The sequence below is a fragment of the Myotis lucifugus genome, unplaced genomic scaffold, assembly GCF_000147115.1.
Source record: "Myotis lucifugus unplaced genomic scaffold, Myoluc2.0 scaffold_1052, whole genome shotgun sequence".
NCBI classification, from domain to species: Eukaryota; Metazoa; Chordata; class Mammalia; order Chiroptera; family Vespertilionidae; genus Myotis; species Myotis lucifugus.
In genome coordinates, this window is record NW_005872100.1 from 49,002 (window position 1) to 53,731 (window position 4,730).

Here is a 4,730-nt window from a genome sequence, read left to right on the forward strand (position 1 = left end):
GAGAAGAAAGAAAGAAAGAAAGAAGAAAGAAAGAAAGAAAGAAAGAAAAAGAAAGAAAGAAAGAAAGAAAAAGAAAGAAAGAAAGAAAGAAAGAAAGAAAGAAAGAAAGAAAGAAAGAAGAAAGAAAGAAAGAAAGAAAGAAAGAAAGAAAGAAAGAAAGAAAGAAAGAAAGAGAAAGAAAGAAAGAAAAAGAGAGAAAGAGGAAGGTCCTCGGTTCAGTCCTGACTATGACTTTCTGGGGCATGGCAGGCCACGGCATGGAAAGGCACAGCACACCCGGTCGGTCGCCGCCAGTGGTGTGGTTTGTGGTTTCCAGCCAGAAACCCCACTGTGGTCCACTTCAGTCCACCTATTACTTTTCCTGGCTGGGGAGAGTTCCTTTGGATCACAAGGACAAACCCAAAGGAGGACAAAGTTCAGAATGCCTAATTCACGCTTGCCCATTTCTACACGACAAAGCCGTCCATAGTGTCCAAGTGACTTGACCTGCATTTTTCATGTCTACGAAAGAAGTTTCCATTTGAGGTACAGGTACTGCTTGGTGTTATAATGGATGTGCCTCCATCCAAAGTGCTAGTATGGCGATACACTGCCTTCCATTCACGCCCCTCTGTCTGCCGACTGCGCAAGCGCTGTCCCTGATTTGGCTCCACCCTGCCTGTGACGACAACGGACCAACCCGGCCCTCTTGCCCCCCTCGCTTTGAGGTTTATAAAAGCGGTCACCAGGAAGGTGGCGCATGACAAGGACAGGTTGCATCGTCATCATGTCATCACCAGGGTGGTGAGAACGCAGGGTCGGGTACTGGGGGATGGGGGGGTGGGGGAAGGGGGCGTTTGAAAGCTTCATATTCTCATTCTCTCTCTCTCTCTCTCTCTCTCTCTCTCTCTCTCTCTCTCTCCCTCTCGTTTCCACCTAGCAGTCAAGAAGGACAGACACTCCCACAAGGCGGATGAAGGACTGCCAGTCAGACTTTGAAATTTCCTCCACGAGCGAATATTGGGCAATTTAGGAATTTCTTTTCAGTGAACACGCCCCGCTCTGTGCCACTGCCTCTGCCGCCCCCGCCGCTGCTGCCGCCACCGCCGCCGCCTCCAATGCCGCCAATGCCGCCTGGAAACATCCCTAAAGGGTTGAAGCGTTGATAGGAATAGAAACAGGACGGGTAAGCATTGCAACGTGTTTTCTGGGGTTTTGTTTGAGAGACCCATAAATGTATAACGCTGTGATAAGCCGGGCTGTACATGTAAATAAATGAATGAATGAATGAATGAATAAATAAATAAATAAATAAATAAATAATAGTAAATGTGGATTCATGATAAGAATGTATCATTGTATGCGGGCTGTACGTGAAAGAAAGAAAAAAAGCCCTAACCGGTTTGGCTCAGTGGATACAGTGTCAGCCTGTGGACTGAAAGGTTCCTGGTTCGATTACGGTCACTGGCGTATACCTTGGTTGTGGGCACATCCCCAGTGGGAGGTGTGCAGGAGGCAGCTGATCAATGTTTCTCTCTCATTGATGTTTCTAACTATCTCTCTCCCTTCCTCTCTGTAAAAAATCAATAAAATATATTTTTTTAAAAAAGAAAGAAAAAAAAAGTGAGTTTCTTGTCAACATTTCTTTGCTCTTCGGCCCCGCCCCGCCCCCGGTCAAGCAGATCAAATAAAGAAAAATCTACACTAATAAAAGAGAAACATGGTAATTGGCGTAGGACCGCTACCCTTCCCATTGGCTAATCAGTGTATCCTTATGCAAATTAACTGTCAGCCAAGAAGGCGGCCGCAGCCATGCACTGAAGCGAGCAGGGAGGCTTGCTTTCTCCAGGGACTGCAGACTCCAACGTTCCTCGCCTCACTTGCCGGCCTCTCAACTGCAACTCTAAGCAACTATTACTATGTTGTAAATAAGAAGCTAAAAAAAAACCGGCTTTCAGTCAGCCCCGGACCGAAACATTGTATCCATGTTTTCAGCAGCGAGGCCTCAGAGCTAAAGCTGGCCCAGAATAAAAAAAAAAAAAAGAAAACAAGGAGGGTTGGGAGCTTTTAGTCAACTGCCAGCAGGAAAACAGCCCTCAGCCCCTCAGCCAGCCTGGCCAGGCACCCCAGTGGGGACCCCCACCCTGATCCAGGACACCCTTCAGGGCAAACCAGCCAGCCCCCACCCGTGCACCAGGCCTCTATTCTATATAGTAAAAGGGTAATATGCCTCCCGGCACCGGGATCAGCGTGACAGGGGGCAGCGCACAAACCCCTCATCAGCCCTGTGCCTGATGGGGGGGAGCTCCCCAATCCCCAGATTGCCCTGCGGTTCTGTGTGTGACAGGGTGCAGTGCACCAACCCCCTGATCGGCCCTGCTCTGTGTGTGACAGGGTGTGGTGCCCCAACCCCCCGCCCCCATGGGCCCTGCTCTGTGTGTGACAGGATAGAACCATAACCTCTCCATCGGCCCTGCCCTGAGTGTGACATTGGCGGTGCACCAACCCCCTGATCGGCCCTGCTCTGTGGGTGATAGAGGGTGGCGCCCCAACCCCCCTCCACGGGCCTTGCTCTGTGTGTGACAGGGTAGAGCCATAACCTCCCCATTGTCCCTGCCCTGAGTGTGACAGGGTGCAGCACCCCAACCCCTTGATCCGCCCTGCTCTGTGTGTGACAGGGTGCAGCAACCCAACCCCTTGATCCGCCCTGCTCTGTGTGTGACAGGGAGCGGTGCCCCAGCTCCCCTATCGGCCCTACTCTGTGAGTGACAGGGGGGAGCTCCTCAACCCCCTGATGGGCCCTGCTCTGTGAGTGACAGGGAGCAGCGCCCCAACCCCCTGATTGGCCCTGCTCTGTGCGTGACAGGGGGTGGTGCCGCAACCTCCCCATCCACCCTGCCTTGAGTGTAACAGGGGGCGGTGCCCCAACCTCCCAATAAGTCTACCCTGAGCATGACTGAGGGTGGCATTGCAACCTCCCGATTCGCCCTGCTCTGTGCATGATGGGGCGGCGCCCCAACTCCCCAATCGGCCCTGCTCTGAGCTTGACAAGGGGCTGCACTTAGGGATTGGGCGTGTCCTCTGCCACCCGGGAGCAGGCCTAAGCCAGCAGGTCCTTATCTCCCAAGGGGTCCCAGACTGTGAGAGGGCACAGGCCAGGCTGGGGGACCCCCCCCCACCCCCGTGCACAAATTTTTGTGCACCGGGCTTCTAGTAAATAAAATAAAAAGTATCCTGTCAACATTTCAATCAACCCAAATCACTCTGATCCACAATCAGAGACTGAAGTCCAGGTCCGGCCATCTGGTCGAGCCGGGCTCTCTGTGCATGATGGGGTCCTTGCCTGAGACCAAGGCCGCATTGGGCCATCTGGTCGACCCGCGCTCTCTCTGTGGATGGCGGGGTCCCAGCCGCCAGAGACAGGAATAAAATAAATTAAAATAAAATAAAAACATAAAATAAATAAAACAATAAAATAAAATAAAATAAAATAAAATAATAAAATAAAATAAAATAAAATTAAATTAAATAAAAAATTAAATAAAATTAAATATAAAATAAAAAAGTCCCACCTCCAATCACTCGAATCTACAGCCAGAGTCCGAGTCGGGCCATCTGGTCGACCCCGGCTCTTCTCCCCGCCCCAGACCAAGTCCCGCCCGCCCATTTTGGGGGAGCACTGGTCGACCTGGACTTTCGGAAAAAAAAATGGGTAGGGGAGCGGGCCCTCGGCCCCCCTTGGCAAAGGGCCGTGTCCGCTGCTGTCCTCCCCCCCCCACCCTGTCCCAGCCAGAGGCCCGGAGGCCCCAGCAGGGTGGCGCGGAGAGGAGGCTACGGCCCCCGGGGCGCGTGTGCGCGGCTCCCCCACCCCAGGGCACCCCCTCCGTCCCGCCGCGGAGAGACAAACCCTTGTGTCGAGGGCTGACTTTCAATAGATCGCAGCGAGGGAGCTGCTCTGCTACGTACCAAACCCCCGACCCAGAAGCAGGTCGTCTACCAATGGTTTAGCGCCAGGTTCCCCAGGAACGTGCGTTGCGTGAAGGGCGTGGGGGCGGCCTCCTTTTCGGTCGCACCCGGTCTCCCAGGACGAAGGGCCCTCCCACTGCACGACCGCTCTCCCACCCCTCCCGCCCCCGGCAACAGGGCCGCGGAGGGGTGGGGCGGACGCTCCCCAGTGTGCCCCAGGTGAAGTCGCGCTGCCTGGCCCGGGGGGTTAAGGCGCCACACAGCGGAGCGAAGCGAGCGCACGGGGTCTGCGGCGCTGTCGGCCACCCACCCGACCCGTCTTGAAACACGGACCAAGGGGTCTAACACGTGCGCGAGTCAGGGGCTCGCAAAGTCGCTGTGGCGCAATGAAGGTGAAGGCGCGACATGAAGAGAGACGCTTCCCAAGGCCAGGCCGGGGAGAGGAACCCTTACCAGCACGCACGCACGCACGCACGCGGGACGCCATGGCTGACACTTCCCGCCTCTCTCTCTGCCTTGCCTTACACCCAGAGGACAGGGCGAGGCGGACGGACAGGAGCAGGAGCCGGCGGGAGAACAGGCGGCCTTTTGCCAGGGGGAGGGGGTGAGTTTGGTGGTGGTCTGCGGGTGGGGGGGGTGGACGCGGGGGCCACGACGATGACGACGACGACGCCGCCGCCACCGCCCCACACGGCACACACACACACACACACACCCGCCCGCGGGCACCCGCCCGCGGGCACGGAGGCGCGAGACGCGGCGCGGCCACAGCCAGGGGGAAGGAG